At 29.9% G+C, this 24,561-nt stretch overlaps 1 long non-coding RNA gene across 1 annotated transcript; it reads left to right on the forward strand.

Annotated features, from left to right (window-relative positions):
* Window positions 1-781: 781 nt before the first annotated feature.
* On the forward strand, window positions 782-4,687 carry LOC127724629 (uncharacterized). Its single transcript, XR_007992617.1, has 2 exons — window positions 782-1,020; window positions 4,520-4,687. It is a non-coding gene; the product is annotated as an uncharacterized LOC127724629 (long non-coding RNA).
* Window positions 4,688-24,561: the final 19,874 nt, after the last annotated feature.

Raw genomic sequence — 24,561 nt, forward strand, 5'->3', positions numbered from 1 at the left:
CAAACATCCTTAATATCCATGTGTTTTGTTGCATAACAAAAAACTGTACTTTCGAGTTTCTAAGTTGACCAGCAGATATTTCAACAAAATATCATGCTCTTCTTTGAATAATATATTAAATCATTTAATAATTTTCCTTTTGTATGGCGAACAAAATAATAAGACATTTGTAACATCCAAAATACAATAAAACGAAGACCACATTCCATCAAATTCAAGACAGCCTTGCCATAATGAACTAGTAGTAATCGTTAAAAAGGTTTTTCTGTGTATGTCTATCAGATAGGGTATTTTGTTTTGCTGAATATTATTTATGTGAAGTCTCCTTACATAAGTAATCGTAAATCTATCAAAAGTGATTTATTGTGTCTTCAAAGCATTAGTCTGTAAACTTGACAACATGGTACACCAGAAGATGATACTAAAATGTATTAAAGATTTGTAGGAGTACATACAATATTTTTCTCACTTTCGCCAAAAGAATCTTCTACTGCTTAAAGTAAAATACAAAAAAAATGTAACAATATGATCATTGACTTGTTTTTTACCATGTTGTTCTCTCATCTCACAGAGAATCTATATACTGCAGAGTTGTAAATTTTATCAAAAGTATAAGAAGGGTGTTTATGCACGTTAATCCGATACCTGATAATATTGTTTACATTAAAACTTCTAACTTAAGGTGAAGGTTGAACTAGTGTTTGATAGTCAAATATTGACATTTTTTGCATATGAATATCGTTGCGCATATCATTATCTTTGCAGATTGACAAACAAATTTCTGACAGTAACTCGGGTGTTAAAACGTTTTTCACAGTCATTACTTCCCCCATTTGGGTACCAGTAGCAGCAGCTGCAGGTGTCGTAGCTGCCCCTTTTACTGCTGTCTCAGATTCTGCTGACGAAAAGAATGCAGCGAAAGCAGTAGGGAGTTATCCAGGAAATTTAGTTGGAAATGTTGTAACTAATCCATTTAAAGCAATTGGCGAAGTTGGAAAAATGTTGTCAGGAAATGATAAGGTAAGATCTAACTTTGTTAAGATGTAAACTTATTTGAACTCGTTTCTAAGAGAAAAGTTGTGATGTTATCATTATAAACTATTGTTTGATGAGTATCGACAAATATGTAAACCTGGTGTTATAAAATCTAAAGTAAATTATATATGTCACTTTGTTACGATATGTGTATGACTACGATACAGGGTGGGGATATTAAATGGGGGGAATGCAGAAAAGAAAATTTGTTGATAAATAAATTATTGGTGAATAAAAATCGTCAATAAATCTCTCAATTAACACACTCTGAATATAATATCGTTTTCCTGAATTACAGGGGACTCGGAGGTCGCATGGTCTACCTTGTCGAATCACGGACGCAACAGGTGCACGTGACTTAAATCTTAATTGATTAGTATTGTCAGTTTTCCTACCAAAGTTCGGAGGGTTTTTTTTCATGCACTCCGGCTTCCTCCACCAATAAAAACTGACCGCAGCAAAATAACACAATACTGCTAAATGTGGCGTTAATCGCCAATTAATCAATATTGCTTAATAACAAAATACATAGATTATGGAAATAGTCTTTTATTTTTAAAATAAATGAATTTCTGTGTAACTTTTATGGAATAATTTAAAGTAGACTTTTTTTCATGAAGAAAAACGCACGGGTGCTATATAGTGTATTGAAAAACTAGGAATACAATATTTCATCGATCAAAGAATTTTTCCCTTTATTTTTTAACAATCCTAGACTGGTCACTGGTATAAAGTACGATACTTTTAACGCTAAGATCAAAAACAAATCTAGACAAGATGAAAAATGTTTTTGCATCAATCAAAAATTCATTTATAATCGATTTCATTTTTTTCACGATTTTTGGTTAATTCAACTACTGCTTAAAGGTGTAGACACAAGTAAAGGTGTAAATCATTAAATTATATAAATGTGGTCATTATTGTCAGTGTGTTTTCAGAATTCTATCGAAATAGAAATAATTTGAACGAAGTAGACGCTTAGAATATTCTAGTGAATATGATAAAGATAAACACACCAATTCATGATATTTTAAACAGTCAAGTCCAATAATATATTTTTACCTCTCCCTCAGAAGTCAGAGTATCGGCATTTATCATGATTTTTTGCACTCTTTGATTAAATAAATGCTGAAAAATTGGATTGCAATTCTCTTTTGTAGTGTATATGTATATATAATTTACTGTAAAACAAATGCGTTTTGTTAAAATATGCTTTTTCACTTTTTTGGTCTTTTGGAAAATGTTGTTTGTACTGTATTTAGACCCTTCTAACAAGAAATTTGTTTTGCATGCACACGTATAAAAAATGCGGTTTTTATCCAACGCAATCATAAGTTTGAACGTTGTTTTCAATTTAGACTTGTTTATATTTTACTGTAAAATATATAAACACTCTTTTTGTTTTTCGTAATTTTGTTTCAAAACTGCGCTTTTTATGATAAAAGATAGCGTACCTAAAAAGAATTAAAAAAAACATTTTCGGAACTCGGGTCGTATGCACACAGAATTCGGTATCATACGATTTGTTTGATTAAGATAGTGTGTTTGTGTGGTCAAGATAACAATTTAACCATGACTATCTGTTTGAACGATATACGCAATATCTCGTGAGACAGAACATATGATTAAAACAGATTAGTTATTATAAAAAAGAAAATGTGGTATGATTGCCAATGGGACAACTCTCCACAAGAGACCAAATGACACAGAAATTAATAACTATTGGTCACCGTACGGCCTTCAACAATGAGCAAAGCCCATACCGCAAAGTCAGCTATAAAAGGCCCCGAAATGACAAATGTAAAACAATTCAAACGAGAAAACTAACGGCCTAATTTATGTACAAAAAATGAACGAAAAACAAATATGTAACATATCAACAAACGACAATCACTGAATTACAGGCTCATGGCTTGGGACAGGCACATACATACAGAATGTTGCGGGGTTAAACATGTTAGCGCGATCCCAACCATCTCCCTAACCTGGGACAGTGGTGTAACAGTACAACATAACAACGAACTATAAAAATCTGTTGAAGAAGACTTAACTTATCAGATGGATACAAATAGAAATACATCTAACAAAAGCAGAGTGGACGTGGCCGGGTATTTGTATACACCAACAACAAAAAGTCACTAAGTACTGATCTAAGAGTACTCGCAGGTACAACCAAACTTCAAAACTAAATCTATTTATATATGGAAGAATTTAGTAAAGGTTTTAAGTAGATTTTAGTAACGATATCCCTGGCTTAATAATTTACCAGTAATACATAGATTACGTTCATTAAAATCAAAAACGTCACAACAGACATGGGCATAGCGAACTAGTTGTGACTTATATTACCTTGAAAAAAACTCACAACGACACAATAATTGTAGAGGCATATACTTATCACTATATGGTCCTTAACAATAATAAATATAAAATAGGTCTAGATCTAACTCTTGTTGGGTCTAAAAAGTATCGTGCATAAATTTAAAAGCCATATATAAAAAATATGCCATCAACATGATCAATGATATTATATATAAAATAAGAGGACTAAGTAGCTTTTTTCAACTGCCATTAAAATGAACTTGTTTTAAATATACCATGAATAGTATTTTTTTAATCATGACTGTTTTGATTTTTAATTATTACAAATTGAATCTTCTTGAAATCTGTTTGGAAATAAAAATGAATTTCGAATGTCTTTCCCGTTATCTGATTTGGAAACAGATCAAAACAAAAAGTGTGTTTCCTATATACGCGTTATCATATTGAAAGTTTTTATGTTACCGATTAAAGAACAAGAACATTTTCGAGAAAGACCAAAAAACAACTTAACTAGATGAAACGAAATTAATGATTAAAAAAAGCTTCATATAAAAAAAGTACGACGTGTATTTATGTTCCCATGAATTCTGCGGTTTTTTCTATAATCCCATTAAACATGAACATTACAAGAATTTCAAAGACAATTGACATTTTAAAATATGTTTAAGTAAGAAACACATGAATAATTATGTAACGAATATATGAATATCTTATAAGCAATTTCTCTCAGTTTGTATCATTACACCTGTAGCACGGTATTTGCTTGGCCTTTTTGATATTTTTTTATTCGAGTGTCGATGATGAGTCTTTTGTAGACGAAACGCGCGTCTGGCTCAAATATGAAATTTTTAATCCTGGTATCTATGCTGAGTTTATTTGCTTGACTCTCTTTGGGTAGTATGTATCAATTCCCTCCGTCATTTTAGGTAAACAGTCAACATGTCATCTCCGCTTTTAGTACACACGGGCACAACCCAACATTTCTCAGGCATATACTGTTACCTGTTAAAACATCGATTCATTATCGACATCGCCATATTGTTTATCCTAAGGACATTTGTCAAATTGGATTGTATCCCCTTGATTTTATTATCACTTACGATAACTCAATTAGGATATTTCATAGTGTAGCGTATTAGTAAAATATAAATTGTTGTTTCAGAAATAGAGGTGTCAAGTAAGAAGAATATAAAAGTCGTGAAGAAATACAGGAGAATTAAACAACAATTGAACAATTTATGATTCAATATCTATTGATGAACATGGCCTTATTACGTACACAAATATACTGTAATTTACTTTTGGAATTCAATACAATGATAGCATTTAAGATTGTCTTTGTTGTCTTATTATCTTATCTAAACTGTATTTTTCCTATGGTCTATTAAAGGGGCACTAGCTGTCAAATTCATGTTCACCGATTTCATTTATACTTGATTTATAACACACCAAAACGTATATTCAAATTACAAGAAGTCTGAAATAAACAGTTAACACTGCATGTACTCGATAATATATATATCAGAATTTCGTGTTCATTTTAGTCTAGACGCTATCTAGTTATCTTTCGAGATGACCACCGAAGACTGCCGATTGTCATATAACCCGATTAAACATAAACATAAATATAAATAACTAGCGACCTCGTGCTATTGGATTTTTCTATGTCTGTTTGGTACCATGTATAACAAGTTAATTTTCATTTTTACCTGTATAAGAATGAAGTTTTTGTGGATCGAATCAGTCAACGAAATGGTTTACCGTTGTTTCACTTTCAATGTTGATAATCTTTTCCATTTAATGGCTGACCACCATTTATACATGCGTAACCAATCTTTAACTATTGGGTTAAATTGAAGGTCACATGAATACGTATTCAATGAAGTCGAATTATTCACTTGCATGTTTCTTTGCTTATTTTGACAAAATTAAACCAAATTGGTTGCTGTTTTTTTTCTGCTTCACTACCATTAAGATTCCACCAATAAGGCCAATAGAACATTCATCAAACAAATTTATTAAACATATTTTCGAAGAGAAAGATTGAAATATCGATACAATCCATTTGTATTTCGAAAAACATCAACAAATTCTAAAATGAAGGAACATAAGCAACATTGAAAAACGAAAGCTTCTTATGCAAATTTTATTTTAGATTTTGACTATTTATAATAATGGGTTGTCTTACTTTAACTTTCTGTTAAGACAAAAGATGTTATCGTCCATGTCCGATTTTGCAAGCAGCATCTAAGAAAGACAACTCAAATTTGTTACTCAATTTTGATAAAATTATGAAATTTTATAATATCATGGTAATTCCACTTGTATTAGCTGATAATGGTACTATTGGAGGAAGCAGTAGATTTCCATATTCAAATCCCATCAATCCATTAAGAAAATACAGATCAATAAAAATAAAAAGAAAGTGTGGGCAATTGAATCGATTTAAAACAAATGCTGGTTATGAGAGGATAGACGCACCATAGTAAAAAATAAAGACAAAAAAATGTCTACTTGCAACAAAAAAACATTATATAGAAAACTTTATAGATCAAAATAAAAACCTATCAAAATTGAGAGGTGCAACTAAGTTGTGAGCATCGTAAAAAACGAATACTTTTAATTACGTACAAAAAGGGTTCTATAAAATAGTTGATCAATAAAAGGAAGTCTTGTTATGCAGTATGTTTACTTTTTGACATAAAAAAGTTAGACTCCCCGAACAAATTTAACTCTTATATAATCTATATATGCCTGTCAGGAGCCTTTAAATCATTGGCAGTCGTTTGTTTCTGTATATAATATATGCTTTTCGTTCATTGTTTTGTATGATAATCAGGCCGTTAACATTCCCACCTTAATTGATTTATATTTTTCATTTCGGAACTGCTTTTAGCTTGTTATGCGGTATAGGTTTTTTTATTTTGAAAAGACCGTATGGTACCCTATATTTGCTTATTTCTACGTCATTTGGTCTCTGACTTAGATTGTCTCATTGCCTGTCTTGTCAAACTACTCATTTTAATATTAATTTATATATATTGAGCTTCCTGCAAACTAGCAGCTGTCGTGATTGTAGCAATTTTGACTAACATGTATTTACTAATTATAAACTTTTAAAACAAATTTATTCTGATTATATATTTTACAGATACAATACATACTGTCATAAAACAAAATATAATCATGATAATTACTTGAGAATCACAAAATAACGAAAATATTTGTACAATATATTATACATAATTTATGTTCCAATCAACGTTAACAAAATGATTGAGGAAATCTCCCTCGACTTTCTGATCAAAATGCTCTACCAGACTTTAATATAACAAGTTTCGTTCTTTAAACTTTATCTTTTTTCACCAAACATCTTAATAAGAAACTCATATCAAATTCTAAAAATCTGATATGAAATCATGGAATTCAAGTTTTTTTAAAATAAAATATTAAACATTAATTAAAAAAGTGTGCCTTGTTCTTTAAATTATACCCGCTGATATTAAAGGTTCAAAAGTTTCTGATAATAAAATATTTGAATAAATTATTATCTATTTTGCAATACTGATATGATGAATTTTCAGGGAACGAAAAAAATTTCAGCACGTAGAAAACTAGATGAATGTATCCTTTTTCATAAGCTGGATAAAAGGGAATTGCTATATTTATTGCAATTAGATATCTTGTTATCTTAGTCAGATAAAAAAAAAAATTGTTTCAAATGGAAAAGAAATCTGATCACTTCTCTGACATTTCACATTTACAACAACTGCTGTTGTCAAGATGTTGTAAATGACGTCACATACAAACACAATGAGAAAGTTTTAATTTTGAAAATTGTAAATTGAACGATATTTACACTTACAGTCTAATTAAATGGCTCAAATCATAAATGTAATCTACAGTCGAAAAATATATTTTAAACTCTGCTTGAAAATATTTAAATTACCTTCTTACAATTGATTGAAGGTATTGTCATTGGATTCCCAGAATGCTCTACACAATAAATGCACATATATGGCATTTTTAACATTTTAGATTCGAGCGTCAATGATAAAGTCTTTTGTAGACGAAACACGCGTCAGATTGTAAAATTTTTAATTCTGGTATCTATGATACGTTTATCCTAGATCACAAAGACATTTGACATGTTTGTAAAAAGAGGGGCGAAAGATATCAGAGGAACAGATAAATGATAAATATAATTTGTTAAGGTCGCTGATATGAACGTATCCACATGTCTTCCTGCACATAATCTGTCAATATATTGAAATCATTTAAATACACTATATAAATGGACGTTGCATACATGTATCGTTCATTTATATTTTGTCGATTTTTAGGATTATTTGCTTCAGCTGGTTTTTTTTTAATTTTAATTTGTGTTCTTTTTTACTGTATTCCTTTTCACAAAACATTTCCCATTGGTTTAAATGAATGTTGTAATATTAGGAATAAGTACTCCAAAAATGTCACAATTTTGTTTTAAAATAAATTCACGAACATTTTCTTGGACGTTAAGATGACATTGTCAACTTTTTTTTTCTAACTTATATTCATTCTTTTTCACTAGGAATTGTCATTCTTTTTTTAAGGTACTTGTTAATGTTTCAATGTTCCAAACGAGGTTATTTATTTTAAAAAAAGAAATTTCGAGAATTCCCTTTCTTAGTTCTATGTACCGAAATGAAATAAAAAAGAATATTTCGCAATTTACACACAACAATCTGTTCCATTTCCATAAAATATCAGTCTAAAAAATAATAAAGTGCAACAATTATACCTGCAATACAAAATGAGTAACATAAAGCAGCAGCACTATAGCATACAAGTTGTTTTACATCACGACCCTTACAAGAGGGCGTGTCATCGGGTTGATTACAGCCATCATTAATGTTCAAACTTTCTACTTCAGTTTCACAAACACAACAACAACTTAAGGAGCAGCCGTTTTCCAGATCGCTTTTTTCTATATATATATCCGTGTTTGAACAGCAGTAGATACAACAGCAGTCACAACACATTTTTTTACAACGCCTATAGAAACTATTATAACAATTCCTACAGCAACATTCGCAAAAACAACAGTAAAAACAGTCATACATGAAACTAGCCACTATTGTCAGTACATATCGTGTAATTATAGTCGCAAAAAATGCAAAAATAAAAAAGTATAAAGATGGAGGGGACATAAAGGCTTGCCCTACCGATCCACCTAAAATACCAATGGGGATTGACAAATAACCTGCAACTATTCTTACAAATATCATTCGAAAAAGGCATTTCTTTGACTTGTTTCTTTTATAAATTTCAAAAAGAGGTTTATATACAAAGAATATTCTTTTGATTAGGAACATTGTTTCAACTGATACTGACATACATATCGATAACCAGAAGGTCTTTTGTATTGCTTCCATGGCCAGTAATTCTGCAATTATGCATAGGAATGGATTATTTAATGATGCTTTTATGTCAGTTATGATATTTTCTGATGAAATTATTTCTGAAAAACGGGGTATTTCACTATGTTTGTCAAGCACGACTTTTGCTTCGTATATGATATTGTCGCCTAACAGGTTTGAACAAGTTTCGTTGACTCCAATATTTGAACTCCGGGCAGCTACGCCTGCTATTAATAATCTTACATAAGAATATCGTGTAAGAGAACCTGCCAAAGAACTGACAATTGCTATCATCATTGCTACTTTGAGTCCAACTTCCTTCAATTCACCAAATGCAGCTGAAACCAAATCAGCACATCTTGGTCTTGACTTTGCGCCATTACTTTCAGACTCTCCAGTTAGTATGTAATTTACTGCATGTTCACAATTGTTGGCTCCAAAGTCGTAAATTCGCTCCCCTAATTGCGTATAAAGTCTTTCACGTATAGTGTGGTCAGCTGTAGAGATTGGTGGATTGACAAGATAAAGTGCACCTGATTTGTAATCAAAAAGTTCATTGCGTGCATTAATTTGGTTTTTTACTTCTATGGTTTCACTTATGAATTTACCTATTCCAAATTTACTGTTATTTGTAAAAATTTCTTTCGATGATGTATAGTGAGCAACAATGACTCTAATTGTCTCTTTATTTTGTTCTTCTGTTTTCGGTTCAATTACTTCGAGGAGAACGAAGTGATGATAGTAACTGCAACACGTTAACAGTTTTTTTCTTTTAACTTTAAAATGGAAATATTTCTTTCTTTTTTCTTTTAAAAGTTCATATAATCGCTCAAAATCTTTGATCTAGAAGAAAAAAAAAGCGCTATAAGACAAAGTTAGTATTCAAAAAATAAATGTTCATTCGACCATGTTTCTCTTGTTTAGATATAATAAATAATCTACATCATTTATCGCAGATAACAATTGTATGAAGTGTTGAACGATAGCAAACATGTTAAACACTGTAATGTGCATATAAAATTTCAAGTTTTTCTTATAACAACAAGACTGTTATTTAGTGGTTAACGTTTATTATTCTCCATCATACTATTTTATTTATTTTTTTGCTTGTTTTTTTTATATAGACAAAATGGTTGTCTTAAAATTTTGCATTGTTTCACTATTTTTCATCGAGGGACATTATACATCGCTCTCTATGGCATAAGTTTTTTATCATTCGTTGTAGGAACGGTAACAAGAAATTGCATAAAAATTTGTCAGTTTATACAAAGGGCGAACCCCGAAATACCATTGTAACTGTATCTCTTATGTATTTCCTTTGTAAATTACTGACAAATAAAAGGGTATCTATACTATTAAACGAGTAGACCTCATTTGGTGTGTCGCTTCTCTTCCTTCCGCAATAAATTAATCATCATACCTCTGTGTCCTATAGGTACCATGCATAGTCGCATTTGTCATCCATTCTTATGATTATTCAGTTTGGGTTATTTTGGGAGAAAAACGTCCGGGTATTGTTTCCGTCATCAGACCGACTTTTAAGTCATAGACAAGACTTCCGGTTTTAAACATTTCAACATGATTTTCATAATTACTCGGGGACAGGACAATTATTTTTAAGTCAATATAGCAGTGATCGCCGTGGAGAAGAAACTTGGAATTGATAGTTAATAGCAAATACACTTTATTTTTAATATACGTATTTTCATAGTATACAGAAACGCAAATATCATGGAATTTAACAGAAAACAAAAAAATAACGGACTTTGGAAAAAAGGGAGAGGGCTTAGAATAATTGTCCTGCCTCCAAGTACCTATGACTTTTTCTGAAATTTTCCAGACATAAAATCTTTTACAAAAATTTATCCTACAACAGTTTACATACTTTCAACCAAGCTTTAAATACCCGCGATTTCGCAGGTGTGTTCTAGTGAATTTTAATAGAAACAGATATATGTTATATTTCTCATTTGTTTGTTTTTATAGTGATTAAGGGAATTGTCATTATTTATCATCTGAGGAGGTCGGTTCAAAATGTTTCTAATAAAATACTTTTTTGGCAACACCCCCAACCACACCACCACACAAACATAAACCATCAATCTTAAAAACCAGACAATGACCCCCCTAAGATGATAGTTTCAGAAGTTTTACCCCCCTTCCCCACAAAAAAATCCCAACCAACAACAGTTGTGAGAAGGTCGGATGACTACCTGCTACATATTAACAGTCCAGGCTTTGAGAAACCACGAGTGAAAAAAAAGAGTTTCTCTTCGTGATGTTTTTTCTTAAATAAGAATATCTGACATGTGTATGTAGAAGAATTGACAAAATAAGCATCATTTAAATGAGAAACAAATTTATTGTTATTTATCTTGAACCTTCATGTACTTATTGAAGTCATACATGTACCTATACATTTTATTGTCTCTGAATTTAAAAATGCTATAATAATAAAAGCACTATGAGCCAAATTTATGGAACGCCACAGCAGTCTTATGTGGAACTCTGATCTTACATTATATTGTTTTATTATAGCTTGATGATATTTTGCCTTTACGTTATATGGTTTTGACATTACGTAATGATGTTTTGAAAAAACTCAATATTGAATAGTTATTACTGAATGATATTTCGATATTACACGATATTCTTTCGTATTGACTTGATATAGTGATCATTACTTAATATGGTTTTGTCATTACTCGATGTGGTTTCACCATTATTTAATGTGGTTGTGTCATTAGGCAATATGCTTTTACCATTACTTGATGTGTATGTGACTTAACGTAATGCAGTCGTTTCATTACACGATGTGGTTTTGTTTTTTCGGAATGATAATTTGCCAATTCTTTTATATGGCTTTAACATTACGTAATGATGTTTTAAAATTTGACGATTTAACACTACATGATGTGTTTGTTCAGTATTTGATGTGGTCCTGACATTCTTGATGAGGTAAAACCACGTGACCAATTCGGGAAAAATGTTCTATTTTTAAGTAGATTTCCTTTTTTTATGTGCCTTGGATGAGTGTAGCTATCCATCGAGTTAGAGTTCAAATTTAAGTTCGGGTTACTGTTCGAGTTTAACTTTGAGTAAGTTTTCGATTTCGAGTTAGAATTAAGCCATTATTAGAATTAAAGTTCTAGTTAATCTAAATAATGGTGAAACCACATCGAGTAATGACAAAACCATATTAAGTAATGACAAAACTATATCAAGTCAATACGAAACCATATGTGTAATATCGAAATATTATCAAGTAATGACTATTTCATATTGAGTTATATAAAACCTCATTACGAAATGTCAAAACCATATAACGTAAAGACAAAATATCATCAAGTAATAATAAAACAACATAACGTAATATCAGAGTTCCACATAAGATAGCTGTGGCGTTCCATACAAATTTGTTTATATACATGAGCATATGCTTATAAAAAAGAATGGGATGACAAACAACGAAAACAATATAGAAAATTCTTTCTTCGAATTCATTTTACTGTAACCATAGGCATAATTCAATAAATGTTATATAGATAAACTTTCAATAATGATTTTTGTTCTTTATAATGAATACATGTACATTTGCATTCACAAAATTATTTGTAAATGAAAAAGATAAAATAATAAAAAAAAAGAGGTAACATTTCTTGGATTTTAATTTTTTCTCATCATATATAGAAATAAGAAGATGTGGTATGGGTGCCAAAGATACAACTCTCCATCCAAGTCACAATTTGTAAAAGTAAACCATCATAGGTCAAAGTAGGGTCTTCAAATAAGCTTACCCTTTTCTTACCTGGGAGATGTCAATTTTTTTAGTAGGGTTGTTTTTGCTCAGTCTCCATTAGTATTAAATGTTGTGTTTTGTGTACTGCTGTTTGTGTTTTTGTTGTTTGACATATTTTGCAATGAAACTTTTAGTTTGTTTTCGATTTATAAGTTTTAATATCACTTTGGCTTTTTTTGCCTCTCTTTTATCTAATCTACTAAAGAATTAAATCTCTATTATCTTTATCAGAGTTTAACTGGATATCAGCCTGTATTAATATTATAATAAAACTAAGGAGAAAAAATATTATAGGATATATTTTATATGCATAGTAATATTTAGTTTTGTAATGACGATACATCCGTCCTAAGGTGGAAATATTATTCAAGGTTGAACAATACATTTGATGTCATATACGTTTACGTCTGAAGTCGGTGCATTGCCGAATTTATCGTCCGATTTCAACGGAAATCAGCCTATATTAATATGAAAAAAATTATTAATTCGTGGCACAAGATCCATACGCGTACTCGTTCATTAAATTAAACATGATACAAAACAACTTAATTTCAAGTTAAATACTGCTCATTTCACCGGTTTCAGTGAAAATTCTCGCTTAATGTTGGCTGCATTTCCTCGAAACAATTATAATCATGACTGCGGGCTATTATAAAAAAAAATAGAATTTTAACATGGCAAATTAAACTCATTGCATAAGATATCTACACTACAAACAAGGATATACAATTCTTTACATGTGAAATAACTTCCAACCTTTTATGGATTTACTAACGTTATATACCGTTTATGTGAAAATACATGCACATCCGGTCTTGGGTTGAAATAGATTTAAAGGCTGCTTTGTACATATGATGTCACTTACGTTTTCGACTAAGGTCGGTGCGACTTCCGTGGCCTCAGGCATGGTAGTTGTTAATGTAGTTTCATGAATGCCTTCATTTTCCGTAGCTTGTTGTCCATTAGTCGGTTCATGTCCTGACATCTTCTTTATATAGATGAACCTACATTAGACTATTCAAATATATACATTATTTTTTATACATTGCCAACTGGTTAATACCTATTTATTTAAGAGTGTAATTACCAAACGGGAGTTGTAAAAAGTAAAATAACAGAGATACCAAACTTCAAGGAAAATTCAAAACGGAAAGTTCCTTAACAAATGCATGAAATTGTAATATCAAAGGTTAAAACACATTAAATTGTCGTATTCCTGACTTGGTACAGGCATTTCTTTATGTAGAAAATGGTAGATTAAACCTGGTTTATAGCTGGCTTAACCTCTAACATTTATGACAGTTGCAAAAAATGCATTATATTGACACCCATGTTTGAGTAAAACGGACAGACATTATAGATAAAAATGCCAAAAAAAAGTTACAGCAGTCAACATCATGTTATAGAACTATTCACTCTTAAAACAAACAACTATGTCAACAAAGAAAGCTAATGTGGTCTGTGGACATATCTTAAGACAAAGTAAATTAACAAAAATGAAAAACAAGAATACAAAGAAATGATCATGGCACATTAACACTATGGCGGGAGCTACACCAAATTTACCAAACATTGAACAGTGAAGGATAAAAAGATACAAAGACAAAATAAAAAGAACGCTATAACACGTAATTAAGATGAATAACAACGTAAATACCTAACATATATACTTCAAGACGGTTTAAAATGTTTAGGAATAAAACTGGACATATGTCGAAATATGCCATTCATTCTATGAACTGTTGATGTCTCACAATGTTTAATGTGTTCTACCTAATTTGTTAAATCTGACTTTGATTTGAATGAGTCAATAAATGCTTCAACAGGAAGAGATTAATAGAAAAAAATCGCAATATTATCAGACATTTAAATCTTATCGAAAAATATATTACCCTTTGATATACTGTCTCTGAGAAATGTATGATCATTTGAACAATAATCTTGGCGATATTTGTTACCAATACATGTTTTATCTTTGTGAAATTTATTACCAATTGATGTATTATATTTAGGATATGTATGACCAATTAATGTATTATTTATGGGAAATTTATGAACAATTCATATTTTATTACCGTGTTATTCAAGATTGTCTAAGCAAAGTCCGTTTTCATTTTTAACTCATAATATATTAAACATGATATTCTATTGAACTCCCCGCATACAGAGATGGGGGATATAAGAATCAACCTGTCCTTCCGTGCATATGTAGGTGTCCTATCAGCTTTTTGGACATTGATAAAACTGCAAATAGAACTCTATCATAGAATGTTCGTTAAAATAACCCTTGTCCGACATGATAATCACAGAATAACTAATGTAAGAATTCGAATATAAAACACATATTCCACGAGTGACCAAACAACACATTAAAATCAGGTATGCGAGTAGTTTATGAGTTTAGAACATGTGTTGTTTGGTCACATGTTGAATTTTTTCCAACATTTTAATTCAGTACCATGGATTATTAAAGGAAAATAAATTCGAAAATGAAAGAAACTACATTTATATCACTTTAACTCGTTGTATATTGTTTCGATGCAACGTCTTTGCATCATCCAAAGTTGTATGACGTCAGTTAAGTGAAATTAATCACATTTATTAACATTGGTTTTCATTTCACTAGGAAATCATGGTAATTCATTGTAAAACAAATATTAATAGAATTTCTCTTATGGTTGTGGCCTGTTACAGTATCTATTTCTTGGATAATGAGATATTTCTCGTATCACACTGCACGATGTGTAAACAAAAACTGGGTTAATTTGATTGGTTAATCTAGCATCATGATAACTACATTTCCTTACGCTGTTCGTTAGATCATTAATGACTTTCAAAGGTTGAGAAGATGTACATTTTGTAAACCAACATATGTGATTTCTTCAATAATATCCAAACCACAAACCTTTTTTACCTAAAAAATCTTCTTTTTGTCAAATGTAAGATTCTTCTGAAGCCTACAAATATTTGTTCTAATGTTAATTTAAAGTCATATCAGGACATATGACGACATACTAGTATGTGCAAAATACTAGATCAACGATTCACGGAATTTTTAAATTAACACAAAGAAAAATGTTGGCAAAAAGAGAAATTAGTTTGACAACTCGGGAAAATGGATATAGCTTGATATGAAATTTCGTTATTTAGTTTAAATGGTAATAATAGACTCGCCAGAGGCTCGTTTATCATTATATTAAAATTTGATAATCGAGTTGATGTTGAGCATTGTCCCCGGCTTAGAATAACAGTTGTTAAAAAAGTAATAACCCTGGGTGTTGCATTTTCTTAGTTTCGTGGTTGTTCCCAGTGAAAAATTCTATTTCGTATATTATCATGATGTCTGTAATGCAATGTAATTTATGGAATGCACTAACGATTTTATCCTATAATGCCGATCATAAACATTCATTAACATGAATGCATCACTTGGCTACCACGTCATCACTGAACGGGACTACTAACCTAGGTATGCTAATTACCCACGTTGATGTCATCCGGTCTATGAGATAAAAAGCCAAATTTGATTGATTCCAGGCACGGAGTCTCTGGATGTTCAAAGACCTACAGGGTTCTACCAAAGGCGTACTACACTCCGTGAAAAAATACGTCAAATTTCCAATTTCCAATAATACGTGTGTGAATAACATGAGGACAATACAAAAACCGAGCTTTCACTTTATTATTATTGTCCGAATTTCCTTTAAAATCGCCCGAGACAGATTTTAACGTGATATTATTTCATATCCGTAGATGTTAGTTCTTTAACACCCTTCAAAACCCTGAACACCCTTAGGCTTAGCTTCAGAGAAAAAGGGGTACTTCATGGTATGAAAACACCCATATCTACAGATATGAACGTAGAATACTTATTATATTCATTCTCACTCGCAATGGTACCTATTAACTCTAACATATTCAAAGTATTGTGGGTCAGTGTATCCTTTAAAAAGTTAATTCGTAGTTATAGTTATACTTCTTATGATATGATTATTTAAGCAAGATTAAAATAATATTCATAAAATGATAACATTATTACGTGAAGAAAAAGATTGATTATATGTTCTAAATAACCACCACGATGATAACGATATTTATTCACTCGAGAAATTTTAAATTTTTATCTTAAAATACGCATTTAATAAACGAGCATTTTCCAAATTTTAAAAATTATTTCATAGACATAGGAATGATATTTTACTCAACCGAGTAAAGTGGAAGAATCTGTTTCTATAATGATGTAAGGAAAATAACAAACGGCTAAAAATTGCAAGCAAAAAAATAAATGAAACTTGTCAAAACCGGTTTAACTTCACACAGAATTGAAGCAACACAATTAATTCGTCATCAATATTGAATAAAATAATTTACATGTAGAACTTGCATAATCATAGTTTTTTTCTAATTCCTTTGGATAAGGCTACACAGTGCATATACTCACGTTTGTATTAATACCACATTGGCAAACATTCGTCTGGATCAGGATTGACAGAATATAAGATCAAGTATCAATCGAAGCATAATATGAAATCTGTTCCATTAATCTTTAAAGGAGTTCTTAGTCTGTTGTTAATTACATAATTATTCAATCGATTTAATTTGATGCTTTGAATTGCAGTGTGTAAAAAATAGTACTAAGTTCAATGAAAAGTTGTATTCTTTTTGCAATGTGATAAGAATATCTTACAGATGAAATTTTTAGGTCTAGTTGTACATTTTAAATTGTAATGAAAAAAAGTTTAATAGGAAACACATTGAAATATATAAGTTTCTTGACTTTGTTCCTCCTTTGTGCAATGGTAGGAAAGGAAGAATTAATGGGGATGTTCAAAAGAGAAATATTTTTTATTTTATTTAGGCACATCAAGAGTATAAATTAGAATCGATTGTTTTTTTTGTATCATGCTTTTACAAGAATTTAAAAAAAAAAGTATTGGTCACTGAACTTGTTTTCATGGGCTTGTTGAGGTTGTGCAAACTTTTCAGATTTTGTTAATATTGTACATGGAAGAACTAACTACCTGTGATGGAAAGAACACTGAAAAATATTTTTTTTTCCCGAAGCATAACGAGTGGGTAGTTTGCAATAAAAAGAAACTTTTGAAAAACACCGGCAGACCTAAATTAAGTGTATCAGACATGTTTTGTCCACAAATACTCGAATTAAAAACATTGAAAGGCCAATTCAAATACGAAGTTGTACAGATTCAAAAACCTGAAAATTTCGTAAGGTATTACAAAATACGGCTTAAACAATCTATACATGAAATTAATAGAAATAAAAAATATCAATAATATTCCATGTCAAAACCAAAATGCAAACTACTCGGCTAGTGATACCCCTGGAGACAAAACAATCATATTTATAAAGTGTAACCACAAATGTACGTTATGCTCCTGAACTTCAACTTTTCATGTTTTGGACAGAAATCATTGAAAGAAGAAAATTTGCATTTACTAATTGTATCACATACTCACTGTCTTGGCTGTTGTTTGAGTAATTATCCCTGTTGCAGTTACTTGTTCAATAACAATGTTGTCTACCCGAGTGCGCAATAGTAAGACACTTATTGTACATTGTTGTTTATTTTGCGATAAGAATTCACATGGTTATAGGTTTATATACCAAACAAGAAAAAATGTAAAATCTAATTTTATATTTAAAACGTAAATTGAACGTTTCTCGGTATGTTGTTCAAGATATGTATCTGAAGACGACATCCCATAAAGATATCGTATGCAAATCAATGTACATATATCAAAGTATACAAACGTCACGATCTGGATCTATTTTATCATCTTAAAATGTATCAAACTAAATATAATCATCTCATTTCAATGATGGGCAGGAGTAGGGTTATATTATAACGTATACGACAGTTTGACCTACAAGGCGTCCCTAGCAACTACATGTCAACCAATGTTATTCTCCAAAGGTCTCACATTACTGCTCCGCACATTGTTCTGGTAAAGTATGCAGCGTCATCAGGTGAAATTTTGGAGCGTGACGATATAGGTAAATACGAAAGCAACGTCAGTGATATATGGCTATTAAAACAGATTGTCACACCCTAGGAAAACCGCTGATAATAACGCTCCAAAATTTCAACTGATGACGTTGCATATTTTATCGACAGGTTGTAGATATTTCTATGGGCACCAAGTGCGTCCCTTTCATAACTTACTTGATTCTGTACTGGTATGAATCACATTGTATGGCCAACACTAAGTAAAGACCCGTCTAAATTCCATTAAATTGATTTATTCAACAAAATTTACCGTTATCTTGATAATATTTGTTTGTTAAATAATGAAGAATCATCTAAATATATTGCTGAAACGTACAAAAAGAATCTTGGAATACATTGAATATTAACAGCAACAACTGTCCTTCCCTTGATTTAGATATATTAGTTTCAAATGAGAAACTCTACATAAACATTTACGACAAAAGGGACGATTTTTCTTTCCCTATTTGTTTATTTTCTTTCTTTTGATGGTGAAGTTTAATTGAAACCATAACTTGAAGCTTTTTTAAATGCAGTCAAATTTATTAATACTTAACAGAATTAAACTTTTGATAGATTGAGGACAGATACTGCATGTAGAGTCCCCAATATTGCACGTGTGGGTTGTAAAAATAACATAAACCGTGATTGTAAATGAGCGATCGGGAACATTGTAGAATACACCATTAACACTCAAAAAAATAAATTACTTGAATTTACTTAAAACAAGTATTCATTTTACTCATATCAAGTAAAAAAACAAGTAAAAATGTTTGTCAAAAAATTAGTAATTGCTAGTACTGCTAAGTAATTGTAAGTAATTACCTAGTAATTAAATGTAAGTAATTTTTCGATGTATCTTAAGTAATTCTTTTAATAAATACTAAGTAATTTTTTTCTTATATATTAAGTAATTCTTTTTATTATAGTAAGTAATTCATTGAATACACATTAAGTATTTCTTTTAATTATAGTAAGTAATTCCTTTAATAAAAGTAAGTAATTCTTTTAATTAAAGTAAGTAATTCTTTTCGAAAATATAAATCTGAATGAGTTCAGCCAATTTTCAAAAATAGCTTACCAAAGTCAAATGAAACCTTAATTCTGATTTCAGTCTCAAATCAAAAACTGCTTAATAATAAATACAGGAAATATGATACAATTTTGTACATTTATAATAAATATTTAATTATTAATTTTAGTAAGACTAAGTCATGTAAGTTAACATTATAAAAATTATATCAAAAATTAATAATGATAATTTGAAGATATTTTGATATGAAAATATTTTAAGTAATGACAAGTAATTATGATACTTAGTAATTCAAAACAATTGTTTTAAGCGTTTCAAAGTAATATCTAAAAACAGGCTATTATTTCAATTTGGAATTATTTTTAATTATGGAATTTGCATAATTAATTTCTTGTGCTTGAAATTTTTAATGAATTCCATGTTAATTCTGCATTATAATTTTGTAAGCATTGCATAACACTTTCCATACAATGTATTTTGTATAGATAGTGTTGTGCGCGGCACAGTACATTCTATTGCAAATATGCTATCTTCTTTGTAGTAGAAAGTGTTGTCCACCATACAGAACATTAAAATACAGAATAAACATGCAATTTATAAAAACTTTCAAGCACAAGAAATTATGCAAATTCCATAATTAAATAATTCCAAGTTGAAATGATAGCCTGTTTAAAGAAAATTGCTATAATAGTTATCCAAATTCATGCAATTTTCAGACTGTGAAACCTACATATGTTGAAATTGTTAAATTATGGAGTCAGATTTCATAGGAAGCATTTATTATTATATATAATAAGCCTTATGCAAGCAAACAACATTATGTAGTGCCTAAACCTACTTAGTAATAACAAGTTTTATATTCAAGTTATCAGAAGTAATTCCAGTAACTTTCATACTACATTTTAGTATAAATAAAAACATAAATATGAGAAGTTATATAACTTAATCTAAGTAATTTATTTTTACTAAAAACAGTAAGTTATTACTTAAATAAGGACTAAGTAATTCATTTACTCAAGTGAGTAAAATCATTATTAGTATTTGTTTTAATTTAAGTAATTTTTTTAAAAGACACACATTTGCAGTAAAACAAATACTTGTTTCAAGTAACTATTTTCATATCTAGTAAAATATAAGTAATTGCTAGTAATACTGAGTAATTCGCCGTTTCAGAATCTAATGCATTCTGGGTAATATTTTCAGAAGTGTACACCAAAACGTCGTGATTGGTTAAAAACGTCCTAAACAATGGAAATTCGACCAATGACGTGACGTTATTTTCATTTTGGGGTACGAACAATGAAATTACCCATAGTCCTTTAGATTATGAAACGGCCAATTGGTAAGTAATTCCTAGTAATGAGTGATAAAAAAGAATACTTAATTTAAGTAAAATATAATTACTTAGTAATATTTTTTTTTTTGTGTGAAGGTGTTTCGCAACTGTAACGTGTTGGCTAGTTTTCAATGTGTTTTACGGAAAGCGAGCACCCGGACAAATATGAATACTTTATTCAACTATTGATCAGCGTCTTAGAAAATGTCAGGCACATGATTATAAATAGACAGTTGTAAAGAACAATAAAGCAGCTGATTATATGACGTTTGAATACATTATATCATATATTATTATTTTTAACATTTTGACACAACTTATCACTGTTGATCATACTGGATATTTCATAAGAAAATGTATCTCATCTTCAATTGAATTTGAAGAAATCACATTACATCATAAAGAATAGGGGAAGATATCGAAGAAGCAATTTAAGATTATAAAAGAATAAACAAAAGACAATATAACACAAAAAAATAAAGATTGTTCAGCAGGTCTCTGTCAAAAACCGTGGGTTAACTTCTATGTGTATTCTCCAGAAGATTACTATTTTAGCTTTACCAGTGACACACGTCGTGTTACTTCTTTTTTAGTCAGTTATTGAAACTTATCCGATCATAAACATCATAAAATGGCGGAATGCTGTATGTGTTTTGTCTATCCCTTAAATATATAAAACTATAAAAACAATCAGTACAAGTTATTGAAGATGAAAGTTTGCAAATGTAACACTGTCTTCTAGACAAGAGTTAAAAGTTTTCGAACTAAGGTACTAAGGCTAGGGGGTTAGTGTACCAAACATGCAATAACACATAAAAATTTGAATTAATTCCTTGTCGTGCATTTTTAGTTACTATCACCATACGACTCTCGTTGTCAATTTCTAGAAGCAAATTCAGATATCAAGCAGTTAGGCTGTATAGTTGTGTCATTGGCGTTCATTTGTTGTTTAGTGTGAGCGTCGACCATGACAAATTTAAATATGGAAAAACATTTCTGACACTCCATAGCGTTGTTTTCATTTATCAAATATTAAAATATTTAGGCAGACATCCTTCATATTTTAAGAAAGCATTCGTTCCGGTTGTTTTCAAATATTGTTATTTCTTTACAAGAATATCTGAAGTCGACATAAACAAATTTTATCTAAACATTAATGTCATATTTCAGAAAATTTTGTTAAAAGATTAGCAATATCATGTAACGAACGGAATTATTTTATCATGTCATGAGGTGCTGATCTTTCTGGTCACATGAAATCACGAAGGTGTATTGCGGTTCTTGGTTTAACAGTCTTAAGTTTTCGGTGTAAGGTTTTGGTGGATTTTCATTTGTCTATTTTAGTGGCCATCGTGCTGGGTGTTTTTCTTCAGGTTATTATGATTCCCTATTGGTATGCTTTGATTATCTTAACTAGTTTGCTCTACAGAGAAGTCACACATTCTATTGCAGCTGCGATGCTTGTAAATGAAAGTGACAAAAAGGTTTGAATTTAAACTTTCACAACAATCAAAACGAATGTTATTTTCGAAATGATAAAATGTTTTTATGACTTTTTAATACTGTTTTGATCAGATTGTCTTATTACTGCTTGGATTTCAACTTTAATTGAAGAATTTATATCGTTTGGAGTATACATGTGTACGTGGTTACGGGGACACAAAAAAGAAAAAAAAGCACGTCGCATTAAATTATTTCTTTGTATAGATTGATTCTTTATTTTGACAATATTTTTTTTCAGCTTTAACAGACACAAGCGTTGTCATTACAATAAAGATTTATTACTGCCTTATAATTTATGCACGATTTCCGTAATAATATACAGAAAACATAATGCTTAAATTTTGTTGTGTAGTTGTTGACGTATATCAACACTATCTTAGCATGCTGCTATATTTTTAAACACATTACTAGGTTATAGTGACTATTTCAAGAAAGAAAGATAACGTCATTATATATTTACAGAGGTAAGCTAAATTTCTTTTTTATATTTTTATATTAATATTCTACTACTGGCCTGATAATTGAGTACTGTTTATACCTCAGGATGGATTGTTAGACATAAAAGTGAAGTAATCTAAGTTTAAAATTGAAAAAAAATTGTTGTCACATAAGAAATGTGCCAACGTTTTCCATTTTGTTAGAATATTATACAACATCATTAAAATTGGTTTGTTCTTTTTGTCCCTAAGGTTGAATAGTTTTACACAAATTGGAAGCTTTATATGTCTACGGTTACTAATATTTAAATCGATAACAATTAAAAGTTATATTTCTTTATTTTTATTAATATTCTAGTAATGGCCTGATAATTTAGCACTTTTTATACCTCAGGATGGATTGTTAGAAATAAAAGTGAGGAAATGTAAGTTTATGATTGCACAATTTGTTGTCGCATAAAAAAAAAGTGCAAAAATTTTCCATTTTGTGAGAATTATATATAACGGCATTAAATTTCTGTTCTATTTTCCCTAAGGATGAATAGTTTTAAACATATGGAGAGCTCCTTAAGTCTTCGGTTTCTTTTATTTATATCGATAACAATTAAAAGTGACAATTTTTCCTTTTTTTTTGTTTGTTAATATACTTGTAGTGGCCTGATAATTGAGTACTTTTTATAACTCAGAATGAATTGATAAACATAAAAGTGCAGAAAGCCGAGTTCAAAATGGAAAAATTTGTTGTCGCATATAAAAAAAAGGTGCCAATATTTTCCATTTTGTAAGAATATTATACAACGACATTAAAATTCTGTTCTTTTTGTCCCTAAAGATGAATAGTTTTACACAAATTCAGAGCTCTATAGGTCTACGGTTACTAATATGTATGTCAATAACAATTAAAAGTGACAATAATTCTTTTTTTATTATTAATATTCTACTACTGGCCTGATAATTGAGTACTATTTATACCTCAGGATGGATTGTTAGACATAAAAGTGAAGAAATTCATGTTTATAATTGCAAAATTTTTTGTCGAATAAAAAAAAAGTGCTTATATTTTCCATTTTGTGAGAATATTATACAACGGCATTAAATTTCTGTTCTTTTTGTCCCTAAGGATGAATAGTTTTACGAAAATTGAAAGCTCTGTAAGTATACGGTTACTTATATTTATGTCGATAACAATAAAAAAGTGACAATATTTCTTTTTTCTATTAAAATTCTTGTAGAAGCCTCATATTTGAGGTTTTTTTTTTTTTTTTTTTTTTTTTTTTGCCTCAGAATGGATTGTTTGACATGAAAGTGAAGAAATTAAATTAAATTTGTTGTCGTATCAATATAAAGGTCAGTATTTTAACTTTGGCAAAAATATTATGCTACAGTATTAGAATTCTGTTCTTTTGGTACACAATTCAGGACATTTTTACACAAATTGAAAGCTCTTTAAGTTTACGGTTAGTTGTATGGTTATCAATTAAAATGCCAAATATTTTTTTTTATATAATTGTTCTTCTAAGGATTAATTTTCTTTTTTATACCTTAGGATGGATTGTGTGACATAAAAGGGAAGGAATTATTTCAACGATTTTTTTTTCTTCATAAAAATAATTCCTTATGTTTACAGAGATGAACAGGTTTAATAAAATTGACATGATTCTACATCTCGAATATATAAATGTCGAT

The sequence above is a fragment of the Mytilus californianus genome, unplaced genomic scaffold, assembly GCF_021869535.1.
Source record: "Mytilus californianus isolate M0D057914Y unplaced genomic scaffold, xbMytCali1.0.p SCAF_14, whole genome shotgun sequence".
NCBI classification, from domain to species: Eukaryota; Metazoa; Mollusca; class Bivalvia; order Mytilida; family Mytilidae; genus Mytilus; species Mytilus californianus.